Source organism: Ovis canadensis, chromosome 1, assembly GCF_042477335.2.
Source record: "Ovis canadensis isolate MfBH-ARS-UI-01 breed Bighorn chromosome 1, ARS-UI_OviCan_v2, whole genome shotgun sequence".
Taxonomy (NCBI): domain Eukaryota; kingdom Metazoa; phylum Chordata; class Mammalia; order Artiodactyla; family Bovidae; genus Ovis; species Ovis canadensis.
In genome coordinates this window covers 107,155,763-107,170,256 of record NC_091245.1, presented here as the reverse complement: position 1 = coordinate 107,170,256, position 14,494 = coordinate 107,155,763, and the positions used below count along the sequence as shown (strand labels likewise).

The 14,494-nt window shown below is 56.0% G+C and overlaps 1 long non-coding RNA gene across 1 annotated transcript; it reads left to right on the top strand.

Annotated features, from left to right (window-relative positions):
• Positions 1 to 490: 490 nt before the first annotated feature.
• Positions 491 to 1,347, top strand: LOC138429903 (uncharacterized). The gene is made up of 2 exons (XR_011252923.1): positions 491 to 705; positions 1,020 to 1,347. It is a non-coding gene; the product is annotated as an uncharacterized lncRNA (long non-coding RNA).
• Positions 1,348 to 14,494: the final 13,147 nt, after the last annotated feature.

Here is a 14,494-nt window from a genome sequence, read left to right as displayed (position 1 = left end):
CTGGGATAGGAAAGGAATGCTGTGCCCACAACTGTGCTTCTGATGCCTGATTTCTCAGTTCAGTCGCTTAGTTGTGTCTGATACTTTGCGACCTCATGGACCAGGCTTCCCTGTCCTTCACTCAAACTCATCTCCATCGAGTCAGTCAACCATCTCATCCTCTGTCATCTCTTTCTCCTCCTGCCCTCAATCCTTCCCAGCACCAGATTTCTGAGTAACCCTTCTTGATTTTATTCTTTCCTAGGTACAGCTTCCCACCACCCAGGAAGGAAGGAACTGGCTTTGATTTTGGCAACCTCTTGCGTGTGTAAGCCCTTTCTTAGCCATTGTCTCAGTTGATCACCCAATGGTCCTGAAAAATTGCTGATACTGTCCCCACTTAACAAAGGCATAATCGGAGCCCTAAGTCAGAGGACTAGGAAGCTGGGTTGGGCATCAAATGGGGCTTGGGGGATTCCAGAGCATATGCTGTCTCCGTCCCCTGTGCCAGCTTCCTGCAGAGCATGTGCCAAACACAAGCAGTGGGACAGAAAGGAGGAGAGGACCGAATGGGCAGGGGGACGTCTCTGCAAGTTCTCAGGGGAGGGAGGCCACTCCTCAGGTGCAGGAGTGAAGTCTGAGGAATGCTAAAACAGTCCTTGCAGGTTGAAGATGTGGCTGGGGAAGAAGCCACAGGAGCTGTAGAAGTCAACAAAATCTTCTCAGGTTAGTCCCTGACCAGGGAAATACGCTTCCCATCTTCCTGAAGCAAGTCCCCTGGGCTCCCACCTAGCCCCTCCCCTGCTGGGGATCAGAATTCCTGCCCTGGGCATTCCTCTCCCACTCCCCTACCGTGGCCCTGGACAGAGCACCTAGAAGAGATGCCTAGACTCACTGTGATGGTGGCCCCCGTTTCCATGGAGCCCTCCCTGGTCTTTCACCCCTCCTGGCCACTGGACAGTTGCCCTCCATCTCCTGCTAATGTTTCCATCCCAAAAGAACCTTTTTCAATCTTGGCCTTCTTTTTTTTTTCTTTTCAGACCAAAAAGAAGAACCTACTTCATCCACTTGGCTTGGGTGCCCTGTGAGAAACCTTCCTGATTCATTGAAAGATGAGGCTAAATTCTAGCAAGTTGAGTGGCTCCTTCAAGAAGCCTGTGTGCAGGATAGAAGTGGAGAGGCCATAGCCTCCAGCCTGGGCAGCCCATTGGCACCTGGAGCCACCTCAGCTTTGCCTCCCCTTTGCTCCTGTGTCTGCAAGCTGCCCAGCCCAGCCCATCCTGGTTTCTCCTGTGTCTTCTGAGCTATGATTTCTCTGAGATGGAAGTGCCATCTCATGTCTAATAAAGACTCTTGAATACTGAGCAACATTACTGGTGGCAGTGGATGTACCTGGGCAGGGGAGGGGCTGGATGAGAGGAGAGTAGTGCCAGCCTCCCTCTGAGACACAGGTCCCCTACCTCTGGGATCTAAGGCCTGATGGTCTGAAGTGGAGCTGATGTAATCATAATAGAAATAAAGCACACAAAAATAAATGTAATGCTCTTGAATCATCTCAAAACCATCCACCCACTCAGGCCCATGGAAAAACTGTCTCTAATAAAACCGGTCCCTGGTGTTAAAAAGGTTGGGGATCGCTGCCCTGAGAGACTAGTGCTATAGAGGATGCCACGGCAACAAAATGGGGGAGCCTCACTCAGAACTTCCACCTGTGCAGGGTGGGCGGGGCGCAGGTGGGCTCCTGCCACCCCTCTGGGCCGCCCCAGGCTTCTGGGAACACCGTCCATGACCTGGTTAGTTCCAGCTCCGAGCAGTGGGCTGATGCGCCCGGCCAAGGAGGCCCCTAGGTACCATCCCAAGAACCAAGAGAAGGAGAGGATGGGGATGCTCCCCTGGAGCGCCTGTGTGGGAGGTCACCGGATGGCCCTCTGTCTTGGCCGCGATGGGACACATCCCTAGAAATGTTCTCCAGGGTTTGAACAGACCAGAGAGAAACAGCACCCCTGCTTCACGGGGTCACCCACTCCTGCTTCCTCTCTGTCCACCCTGAGTGGAGACAGAATGGGATGAATGTGCCTAACAAGAAGGATTCAGGTTAGACAGCAGGTAGGACTTCCCAGCAATACCTGGGAGGGAACCTGAGGGAGTGGGGGAGACAAGGCAAGAAGGACCTGTGCTCTTGGTCTCATTTCCCCCATGACACACCTGTAAAAAACATGCTCCCCCAGAGACAAGCCCCCTGGAAAGTGCTGGCAGAGTCCAGAGTGCAAGCTCCTTTTAGGCATTATACCACTCCCATCTAAAAAAGTCCTTCCTCCCATCTAACAATCCCTTCATGAAACGATAGCTTGAATCCTGGAATTTTTCTAAATAAAAAGACTTAAGATAACACACATGGTCCAATTTCAACAGCACAAAGGGAAAGTATGCCTCTTTCCCCTCCCTGTTCACAGCCACCCACCTCCTCTCCCAAAAGGCAGCCGCTGGTGCCTGCGTCCTCCCTGAGATACTCTGTGTGTTCAAGCACATATGTCTACACGCCCTCCTCTTTCATTTAAGCCCTGATCACGGCACTTTTAGCTCCTCTAGACCAGGGCTCCTAGCCTGGGGTCAAGATGAAACTCAGGGGATCTTTGCATCTGCTGAAATTGCACACACAATGCCGGCTAGGCACCTAGGTATGGTTTTCAGGAAGAAATATTGCATTAAGAGGCACCCGGTCTAGCCCAGCTCCTCAACTTGCAGAGGAAGCCGAGGCCAGAGAGAGGATTGTCCAGGGTCCTCAGCATGGTGGAGGCCTGTCAGGAGAATTCCAGGCTCCTCTAGGCTGCATTCCAAGGAGCCCCAGAGTCCCCCACAAGGACAGGGTCAAGGAGGGCTGCAGCTCCGAAAGGCAGTTCCATTCATACCCCATGTGGCATATATAAGGGGCAGAGCCTGGGCTCATCAGGCCAGGCCAAGTGCTTCTGAGGTTCCCAGACCTCCTTTAGGGATCCTCCTGACTGCCCAGCCTTGCAAGGACCCACTGCAGTCCTGGCGGTCAGTCCCGCGAGGAGGGGTGAAGGGAGACAAGGTCTGGCCTGGGATCAGCACGAAGTCTGGCCTCCCCCTCCTCCTGCATTTGTTTGGACCCTGGAGCCTACACATCAACATTCTAGGGCTTTCTTAACCTCCAGATGTTGAGGGCCCTGGGGAGGGCGAGGCAGCCAGTGCCTGACCGGGGCCAGCCCTCTGCTTCCACCAGTGGCCTGGCTCCTGGCTTAGAAGGGAGGCTCCTGGTGAAGAAGCCGGGGCAGGCACGAGGAGGTGGGAGGAAAGACTAGTCTGAGCACAGGAATGGGAAGCAGGCACTGGGGACAGAAGGTGGGAGAGGAGCCACAGAGGGTAGGATGCCTTTTGGAAACAGAAAGACCCAGACACAGACAGGGGCAGAAAGGGTGGGGAGGGGTCCCTCCCTCAACAGGGATGCCAAGACAGGGTGGGAGGGTCCCCGGGGACACTGAGGAATGTGCTTCAGAGTCCCACTGAGCATATGCAGATGAGGCCTGTCTGTATGCAAATGAGACCTGAGACCGTCTATATGCAGATGAGGAAAGAGGGCATTCTCTTCTCAGGGTTACCATAGAGCCCACCTCTACCGCCTTCCCCCAGGCCCCCAGCTGCCCGGCAGCCTGGGAAGAAGCCAGGCCTAGGGAGGGGGGGAGCAACCTGCAATAGAACGTTAGACTTCAGGAAGAACTTACCAACGGAAAGTGGCCAGCCCTGGGCAGGGAACTGAAGAGGAAGTGGTGGATATAGAGGGGCTGCTGAGAGAGCCAGGCCAAAAAAAAAAAGATGGCGGTGGACTGTGAAAGAACATCTCAGTCACCCAGAAACATAGGCAGATGGAAGCAAACTCTGCGAGAGAGGCAGGAGACAAAAGAACTTCGACTGAGCCTCCACTTTGTGCCAGATCCCCCAGGGAGCGTCTTCCACTCACAGTCTCACGGTTCCTGGTGATAACCCTGTGAGGCCGCTCACAGATGTGGCCCAGACAGACCGACACCTCTGGGCCACACACTTTGCAAGAGGCCCTGGGCTGTTCGACTCCATAGCAGACAGCCACAGCCTTTAGGATCTTCCGGGTCCTTCCTGGCCAGCAGCTCCTCCTAACCTGAGGGCAACTGAAGGGCCCTGGGGGCTGGGAGCCTGCGCCTGACTGAAGGGGAGGTCTGGCTGGGTCTCAGGCCCACAGAAGGGCTGCAGAGGGCTGGGAACTTCAGTAGAAGGTTGGATGGGGCTGTGGGGGGTAACTGAGTGGGCATAAAGCAGGAGAGGAACAGCAGGGCAGGGAAGGACGCCAGGAATAACACTGTGGGGGAAACCGAGGCCCACAGAGATTGGGAGGGTCGCCCTCCTCACTCAGCAGATTGAAGTCCAAGCTGGGCCTGAACCCAAGGCACTGGGCCCCCAGCCCAGGGCCCCCTTCCTGGGAATGCAGAGGCTGGGCATCGGGGTTGTCTTTGAGAATAGCCTCTCCTCTTCCTCCTGTGGCCCCTGGCCCCCCACATCCAATGGTGTAGCCAAGGCCTTTGTGGGGAAGCCGTGGGGAAGAGAGGCCCCTTGTTGGCCCATTCATCGTGCTGGAGGCTCGGCCAATGCCAGCCCAGGCACCGGCTGGGCTCTTCTTCCTGGGGGTGCCAGCCGGCCCCCACCCACTGCCCCTGCCCGCTCCCCAGCTCTGCCGTTTCCTGGAGCCTCAGGGCTTTGGCCCCGGTCCCGGCTGAAAGATGGCGGGGAGCCCCGGCCCCCGCGCCCCCCACACCTCGCCTTTCACACGCTGGCACCAGAGCCGTGGGAACGCTGGACGGCAGCTGGGCACCGGTGCCCGGCTCTACCCACCCCCAGCCCAGCCGACCTCAGAGAGGGGAGAGGAACATGCTGCCCCCAAAAAAAGATCCCTCCAGGATGGGGCCCTAGAAATCCTTAGCACTAATTATGAATCTGGGGACAAACAAGGCATTTGCAAGTCAATTAGTGACAGAACTTTCCCAGGAAAGCGCTTCATCCAGGCTCAACTTCAGACAGGGACACATGCTGGGTCATCTTGTCCCTCCCCCTGCCTCTGCCCTGCTCGAAGCTCAGGGACAGCAGCCGCCCAATGTTCTGCCAGCCCCTGTGCAGCAGAGGGTCCCAGAGCCCCGAAGGGCATGAGAGGCAGGAGGGCAAGGCAGCACTCTGCTGAGGTCAGTGAGAGGTCACTAGAGGTCTCACACCAGGAGACACTGTTAGGCCCCTGGCCTCAGTTCCCCCGGGATAGAACCTGGTGGCTCATGGACAGAATTGCCAAGGAGACAGCTGGCCCGGACAGGGTGGCATGGATGGTGGGTGGAAAAACAGACGTCACTGTAAAAGGGCCAGGGAGCGGAGGACACAAAGAAACCAGGTCAAGAGGAGACCAAGGGAAAGGCAGGTGGTCCTGGGCACCTCAGCGTGTGCCCAGGCAGGAGGGAGGCCCACAACCGAGGGAGGGGCTCAGCTACACCCACGGGAACGTCAGGCCGACCGGCCAGCCAGCTGGGGCCCCTTCCCATACAGAGGGTGACAGAGCCCAGGGGGTGGCTGCTCCCAGGCAGGGAGGCCTTTAGCTGGGAGAGGGGCTCTCTGCTGAGAGGACCCCTTAATTGGGGGAAGAGAGTGAGGGAAGGGGCTGTTTGGGCCTCGCCATCTGAGGGAGATTAAGGGATTATAATTAAAATGTGTTTGAGGGACTCCAAGCAGGTGGGTTGGGGCTGGTGCTAACGATCTAATTGCTGCCTTTAGCCGGGGCTTTAGCCAGGGCCTGGCTGCCGAGGCTTGGTAATGAGTGGGGGTGTTTTTTTCTTCAAGGAGAGTGAGTGAGAAGAGGCGGAGCTGAGGGTCCAGGAGGGGAAATCTTTCTCTCCACTTTGAACACCTCAGCTTCCAGGTCACATGCCTGCAGAGGCTCCCCTACTGCTCTCCCTGAGAAGCCAAGGGGAAGGTGGTGGCTCCGTGGCATTCCGGGCGGCCTGGAGAATTTGGGAGCCAGGAGTGAGTGCAGAAGATACTTAGGTCACTACAGAGAGGGAACATTGAGACAGGGAATAGTTTGGGTGTCCTTGGAACAGTTAAACAACATGAACATGAATAGCATTCGTGCTGTGTCAAGCATTGTACAAAACACCCTATGAATGGATTTCACCCTCACAACCCTGGTGAGATAGGTCTGCCCCACACGACTCGAGCAGGGCTCAGCCCCCTAGCTAAGCAGAAGTCAGGGGTCCCACTGACCAGGGGTGGCTCCTTTCTGGGAAGGGACAGAGGGATAAACCCTCTCTAGCCTCTGAGACTTCAGGCTGAGGGGCAAGAGCATGCAGAGTGCAGCCCAAAGACCCCTGACTCTGGGAGTCCAGCCTGCCTGAAGTGGTGCAGACCCTCCTTCCTCTTCTGCAGAAAGCACGTTAGGACACACCAGGTGTCACAGAGCCAAGCTTTCACATATGATGTTCCCTCTACTTGGAAAGCCGTTCCTGCTGCTCCATCTCCGCCCTTCTGAGAGATCCTCCTCTTCCCCTGCAAACCCTGGATCCCCTGAGAGTTTACCCTCTCCGGTCTCTAAAGTTTTGTGCCTTTAAGATGAAGAAATGGCTTATTCAGAAATAAATCCAATTTAAAATAATAATTATTCCCTCTTTTTTTAAAGGCTTGGGAAGGACAGTGCACGTGTGCGTGCTTTAGTCGCTCAGTTGTGTCCAGTTCTCCGTGACCCCATGGACTGTAGCCCACCAGGCTCCTCTGTTCATGGAATTCTCCAGGCAAGAATACTAGAGTGGGTTGCCATTCCCTTCTCCAAGGGATTTTCCCAGTCGAGGGATCGATGGGTAGATCACAACACAGGTCTCCTGCATTGCAGGCAGATTCTTTACCGTCTGAACCACCAGGGAAGCCTGGGAAGGACTGTGTTTAACCGCAAAGGCCAGAGCATAAGAGAACCCCTGAGGCTCCTCACTGGAGAGGAAAGAGTGGAGTTTCAGTTCCTTTTCTCATCCTCGCCTTCCTCCCACCAGGTTCCTGCCACCCCCCGGGGCCTGGTCACTCTGTCCTGCACACCCCCTGGCCCTCTAAGAGCATTTCAGTGTTGGCCCAGAGAGCGGAAGTGCTCCTCACTACCGGGTGGGCCTCATGGGCAGAGCCCCTGGAGTCTCACTAGCTCTGCACAGGCCAAGTGCTGGAGCTAGCTGCTGCCCGTGTGAACACACAGTGAAGGCTTGGCTGCTCTGGCCCGGAGCGCTCTGGGGACTGCTGCTCACCTCCTCTGTGCATGCCCGAGGGACTCTTGCTGCCCGGTCCTAGCTGTGGGCCCCGATACTCTGCCATGTGCTCTCTCCCAGGCCACCTCCCCTCTCTGCACCTCCATGTTCCACCTGGAACATGAGTGTATCCCTGCCCTTCCTCCCCCTGTATGGCTGAGCTAAGGATAACGGGGCTCTGGGCACCGGTCTTGGCGTTCTTATCTGAAAAATGGGGATACAAATAGTAGCTGATTGCCAGAGCTGTTGGAGGGATTAAATGAGATAATGTATGTAAAGTGCTTGGCACGCAGCGGGGCATGAAGCAGGGGCTCATAAATGCTGGCTGTTATTATAGTTATTAAATGGGAGGGACCCTACAGATTGTGCTAGCCTGGGGAAGGGACTCCTCATTATTGCTCTGGCTGGGAATAATGAGGCCTCATGGTAATAGCCCCTTGCACTCCCAGGCCCCTCTGACAAAAGGACGCAGCGGCTGCGGACGGGCTCGACAAAGTGAGAAGTGAATGGTGCATAATGGGACACTTAGGGGCTTAGCCTGGGCTGGGGGGCACTGGGAAGGACCCTCCGGCTGTGGCTCCAGGTGCTGAAGGACCCCACAGGCCAGAAACCCACGCCAATAGTCTGCCGTTGCTCTGTTTCAATGTGGCTTGGTCAAGAGCCTTCAGCTGCAACCCAGGTCATCCGGGCTCTTCCTAATATGGACTTCGCGCCTCTAAGTGCCAAGTGCTGCTCTGCATGCCAGGGTACCAGCCTGCACCAACAGACCCCAGGACCTCTGGCTTCATGAGGCTAGTGTGCAAGACCAACACGAATCAAAAAAAATAATAATAAACAAAATACATAGAGACGGTGATGAATGCTCCGGAGAAAACCAGAAAGGAAAAGGGGGCATAAGGACTGGAGTCAAGGCGGTGAATTCAACTTAAATAAGGTGCTTCTGGAAGGCCAGATTTTGTTCAGCCTTTTCTTGTGGAAAAAGTTAAATAGATGCAAAACTCAACAGACTAGTCTAATGAACCCCCACCTGCCCTTCATTCAGCTTCCACAACTGCCAATCTTGTATCATCTGCACCTCCATCTACTCTCTCCTGCCTCCCATGTCACTTTGAAGCAAATGCCAGCCTTCTCCTGTCATGGAGGATGTGATTTGAGCAAAGACCAAAGGAGATGAGGAAGACAGCCACGTGGCCATTTGGGAGGTGAGCATTCTAGGCAGAGGGAGCAAGTGCAAAAGTCCTGTGCCCAGGATTCGAAGCTCAGGCTCCAGTCTCAGCCCTGCCTCTCCTACTGCGTCACCTACAGGAGTCCCCTCACTGCTCTGAACCTCGGTTTCGTCATCTGTGAAATGAAGCTTGTGTCTTCACCCCACAGGGAGCTTGTAGAGATGGGATGAGAATCTCCATGAATGTTTTTAAAAATAGAGCAACGCAGGACTTCCCTGGTGGTCCAGTGGGTCTAGGCTCCCAGGGCAGGGAGCCCGGGTTCAGTCTCTGCTCAGCCGCGTCTGACTCTTTGAGACCCCTTGGACTGTGGCCCACCAGGCTCCTCTGTCCATGCGATTTTCCAGGCAAGAACACTGGAGTGGGGTGCCACCTTCCCCACCCAGAGACTGAACCTGTGTCTCCTGCATTGGTAGGCAGTTTCTTCACACTGACCCCCTGGGAAGCCCAGGTTGGGAAGGGGCTCTGGGGGTGGTTTCCTGCAGAAGGTTACCCCTGAACTTAGCCTGGCAGGTCACAGTGATGGGGAGGGAGCTTGGGCCCAGAGCTGGGCCATATTTGCTGGCCTATCCCTCACCCCCACCCCCATGGATGGGCCACAGGATCCCAGGCTGCTGGAAACAAGAAGAGGGCCAAAGGCTGATGGCCAACTGTTCTCTGAGAGGCTTGGCCCCCTTTAAAGAAACTTACCATCACCTCCACCTCTCTCCCAGGGTGATTATCACCCAAAGAGGCCTTTCCCGGGGGGAACACAAAGAGATCCCCCCTCTCCCATCCTCTAGGCAGCATAATGGGCCATTCACACTGAGGGGACCCCAGCCCCACACCTGGCCTCTCAGGCAGCCCCCGACAGCCCCTTTGTCCCAGGCCCGCCCTGCACACGGGTGTCAGTTGTCGGTGGCAGGGACGCCCTAGCCCCCAGCTGGAACACTCCTGGCCCTTCCCCCACCTCTCCAGCCGCCTGGACTCTGGGCTTCGTTTGGGGGAAACTGGGCCTACCATTCACCCCACACCGGCTCACTCGGAATTTCACTCCTCTCGAGAGTCCTTACAGAGCTATGGGAAAATGGGAGGGAATAATTAGGAAAATCATTAGCGTCTCAAGGCCCATCTGAGAGGGATTAAGGGATTAAAAGCCTTCCAACCAATCTCTCCTACTTTAAGGTTGTTGTAGCGGTTTTGTTTTCAGGACTTTTTTTTCTCTCTCTCTCCTTTCTTCCTGGGTCGAGGGGAGACTAAAGTCTTGGTGGATTCTTCCTTCAAAAGCTGCAGGAAAAAGTCAAGACATTGAAGTCTGAGGGGAGAAGAATGGGGAAGAGCAGGTGTGTGGGGGAGGGTCCCTTCCCAAGCTCTCCTGGGCCGCTTTGGGTCACTTCTCTGGACATGAGTGGATGGGGGCGCTGGAGGAGAAGCCCAGACACGCCTGCTGAGAGCTGACGGGCTTCCCTGGAAGGCCCCTGAGGGGCCTAGCCCTGCCTGCTGGGCCACCTACCTCCTTCTCCAAGTCATGGCTGATGGGGTCCAGTGGAGGCAAAATGGGCCAAGGGTTCCATGTGACACATCCTGCTCTGGAAGCCCAAGGCTGAAGGTCAGAGAGGAGGGAGAGAGGCAGAAAGGCTGCGTCAATAAAGTTTTTTACTGTTTGCAGGGAGCAACGTATAGCCGCTGTCTTTGAGCAACGCACGGTCCAGTGGGGGTGCTTGCGTGCATGTCAAGTCCCTTCAGTCTTCAGTTGTGTCTGACTCTGCAACGCTATGGACTATAGCCCACCAAGCTCCTCTATCCAGGGGATTCTCCAGGAAAGAATACTGGAGCGGTTTGAGAGGCCCTACTCCAGGGGATTTGTCCAGCCCAGGGATTGAACCTGTGTCTCTTATGTCTCCTGCACTGGCAAGCACAAGCGGTAGCTAGTGCTACCCGGGAAGCCCCTAGTGAGACTGAGCAGGTGAAAATGAACAGCTTGTTACAACAAATCGTGAGGCTGGCTGAAATGTGAAAGGGGTGAGGGGGTCTACAGAGGCAGACCTCATCCAGCCTGGAGGGATTTGGGACAGTTCCCTGGAATGGGTTATTTATTTCTGAGCAGATTCCTAAGGCCTGGCACCTGGTAGTACTCAGCAGCTATGAGGGAAATGTTCCACTAAGACGCGCCATCCCCTTTTATAGGGAATGTCTCAATGAAATGGTCCCCCAACCACAGGAGGAGAAATTAAATTCTATGTTACTTGGCTTAAGGCAAAGCTGGTATTTGGGTTGCAGGAGGGCAGAGGTGCACATCAGAGGGGTGCATCCAAGCTCTCCCTAGAGTCTTCATGAACTCCATCCTGACCCAGCCTCAAACATTCTGGGGAAGAAAGACGCTAGCTAGCATCATGTGACTCACATAGCACACCTCCCCCTCCACCCCCACCACACAGTCACAGCTCCATTTCTCTGGAAGGCTCAGCTAAACCCCCTCCGAACCCTCTGTGCCCACTGACCCTTGCCTTGAAGGCCTGAAGCCAGGTGGGGTAGGTACTGAAAGGGAACAGTCCTTCCCAAGATGGAGTCAGGCGGGAGCAATCCCAGAGCCTGCACCTCGCCAATGGTGCGGGTGAGAGATGTTGGTGGCTGCAGCCCACTTCAGCATTAATAGTCGCGTTTATAAATGATCTTAATTAGCAACTGCCAACAAGAAGCCCGGTTCTAATTCCACCAATAATTGAGGCTTGCGGGGCGTGGACAGGAACACGAGTGGGGGGATGGATGGGATGGATGGCTTACAGACCCTGTTTAGCTTGCAGATACCGTGCAGCTGTGGAGTGCAGCTACCGCAGTGGCTGCAGAGATGGGAAGGAGGGGGACCCTGCCTCCCACAGGCTTCCACACCAGGGTTCCTTGACCCCCCATGGCGCAGCCTCCTCAGATGGTGTTGGGACAAAATGAAGCATGAGGAATTGCGGGGAGGAGGGGAGTCCTCTCTCTGTGCCTTCAGAGCCAGATCCCAGACAGCAGACTGTGGGATGGAGGCGAGCCTGTAAAAGCCCGAGTGAAATGAGCTAGAAGGGGATTGGGAACAAGCCCCACAGTGTCCAGGAGCCGCATTCCTTGCTCTGGGGAGATGGATGGTGCTAAGCTGAGTAAGGAGGGGACACTGGGGTGGGGGTGGTGGGGGCAGCTTCTCTAGCTGAGGGCTCTCTTACTGAGAAGAGCAGGGGAGGAAAAACAAACTTAAGAATCCAGCCTATGTCCTGGCACAACAAAGCCCACTTCCTCTCTCAGCCTCAGAGCCAAGCGGGGTCTGCTTGGATCCTGCCCAGGGACCTTTCCGAAGACCATCCAGAACAGTCCCAGGGAGCCCTGGAAATGCAGGCTGAAGAGAGAGAGCGCCACCTTCAGGGCAGAGAATCTCTGGGCAAGCCTGGGACCACCTGCAAATGGGAGAGAAGAGGGAGGGTCGAGGGGGGGAGGATGTGTTCTGGGGTCCAGCAAGGGGAGGCTCTAGCCAGATGTGGAGACAAGTGAGGACTTGGTTTGGCTTCTTTCAGAGGTGGCATCTGGGGATCCTCAGAGTCTGGGCAGCCCCAAGTCAGAATGCTCTGAAGGGTTCCAGGTTGGAGCAGAGACCCAGTGAAGAGTTGCAAGGGAGCCTACTTCCAAGGGCTTCCCTAGCGGTTCAGTCAGTAAGGAATCTGCCTGCTGTGCAGGAGACTGCCTGCAGTGTAGGAGGCCTAGGTTCAATCCCTGAATCAGGGACAATCCCCTAGAGAAGGAAACGGCAACCCATTCCTGTATTCTTGCCTGGAAAATCCCAAGGACGGAGGAGCCTGGCGGGCTACACCCCCTGGGGTCACAAAAGAGCCAGACACAATTTAGCAACTAAATCACCACCACTTTCAAAGATGGAGAGCAGAGGTGGACAGAACTCTTGACTGCTTCCCTAGTACATTGAAATGCCTCAGCTCCCAGCCCACATCCCTTGACCCTGCCTCAAACTCCCCTCTTATCTAATAGTCTCCCAAATGCTCCCCCAGGAGGCCAGGCTCCACTGCCTGCACCCCGCCGCTGCCTCCCCAGAAAGGAGTTGCCATTCGTGTTGTGCCTGGCTCCTCACAGAGGCCAGGAAGACAGAAGACAAACCAGGAATGAGCAGGCCCCTGAGGCAGCCCTGTAACCTCTGCTTCCCACAAGACCCCTGCCCTACCTGCGTCTTCTTCCTCTTCCTCTCAGTTTTCTCCTGCCTTGTGAGCATATGTTAGTTGCTCAGTCATGTCTGACTCTTTGCGACCCCGCAGACTGCAGTCCACTGGGCTCCTCTGTCCATGGAATTCTCCAGGCAAGTATACTGGAGTGGGTTACCATTCCCTTCTCCAGGATCTTCTTTGACCTGGGCATCAAACCCGAGTCTCCGGCACAGTGGGCAGATTCTTTACCGTTTGAGCCACCAGGGAAACCTGCCTTACTGGGACTGAGAACCTGAACTTCCCTGGTCAGTTCTCATTTTGCTGTTGCTCCCGTTGATTTTGCCACCTCAAACCTCATGAGTCCCAGAAGCATCACTGCTTGAAGGGCCCAGGCACCATTTCTGAAATAGCTCTCACCTTAGAGAGAGATAGGGTGTCGATCCTGAGCCTGTGCGGGAATTTAGGAAAGGTGAAATCAGGTCCTGCACCTTGCAGAGTTGAAAGTCCATTTACTGGAGCTCAGCCTGCAAACACCCAAGAGCCAGGGCTAAGTTCCCAACTAAAATGGACTCTGCTCCAAGCACAGAGTCTCTTGCCCACTGTTATTCCTCCAGTGCCAAACAGTGCAATGTGTTAGATGGACACAGGCTCCTGGGCTGCGGGGAGAGGAACACACTTCTTTCACTTGTGGGAGGGAACTTTGTGTGGCACCCTCATCGCTGAACCCCTAGTCACTGGAGAAGCTTCAGGCCTGCATGGCTGGCATTTCTCCCATAAAAGGTGGGCCTTCTTAACTGGTAGCAGCAGAAGGAAGCAGGAAGGCAGCCTGGACTCGGCCTAGGGCTCACCCTGTCCAGTAACCTGTTCTGGGGAAAACATGAGTATTTCCCTCAAGGTTCTAGAAGGAAACTGGCTCCAGAGACAACCCAGATCAATGCCACGTGAAAAAATGATGGAGATGGGGAGGGCAGTTAACAGGGAAGGAGGATGGGAAGAGCAGAAACTCTAGGCTAGGTTTAACCTTCAGGATACAGGGCCTCAGAGAAATGAACTGGTTTGTGCAGGCCATCAAGCTAGTGAGCGGGCGTAGCCAAGTTGAGGGCCCACCACGGTCTGACCCTAAAGTTAAGGCTCTTTGGGGAGAGGAGTAGGAGTGGAGGGAACGGGTGACCACCCCTCCCTTGCTCCAAGGCCTGATTTTGGTCGTCTTCTGCCTTCCTCCTGGAGCTGGCCGGCTCCGATGGGCGAACAGACAGCCTCACCGAGACAATGGCACTCTGTCCCGGGCGGGCGCTCCGGGACGATAGCTCATCCCTATGCAGGGGCCGCCTCCCCCACCCGGGCCTGGCCGCCAGCCCCTTTCAGGCGGTGGAAGACGCGGCGGCGGCAGAGGGGGATTCTCACAGGCCGTTGGGCATTTGCATAGCCCGCTCGCCCGCCCGGAGACATTGGCCCGCATTGTTCCCGGGAGGCGGCGGCGGCGGGCGCACGGGCCGCGGCGCGCGGGGCGGCGCGGCGGACCCGGCTGGGAGTGGGCGGGAGGGCCAGACAAAGGAGACGGGGCGCCCGGAGTCGGGCGGCGGCGGGTGGGGGAGATCCTGACGGTGGGAGAGAAATATCGGGGTGAGGTGGGGGGAGCACGGCTGCCCAGTTAGTCTGTCCCGGGACCACCACCACCCCCTACTTCGGACACCCACGCCGTGTCTAATTCCTCCTCGAGCTGGGGCCACCGTGCGCCGTGATTTGAATCCCAATAGCGGGGCATCTCAGGCCTTTCCCAGGCTGCGCAGGTTCGGAGGGCGGGGTCCTCCAGAGGTCA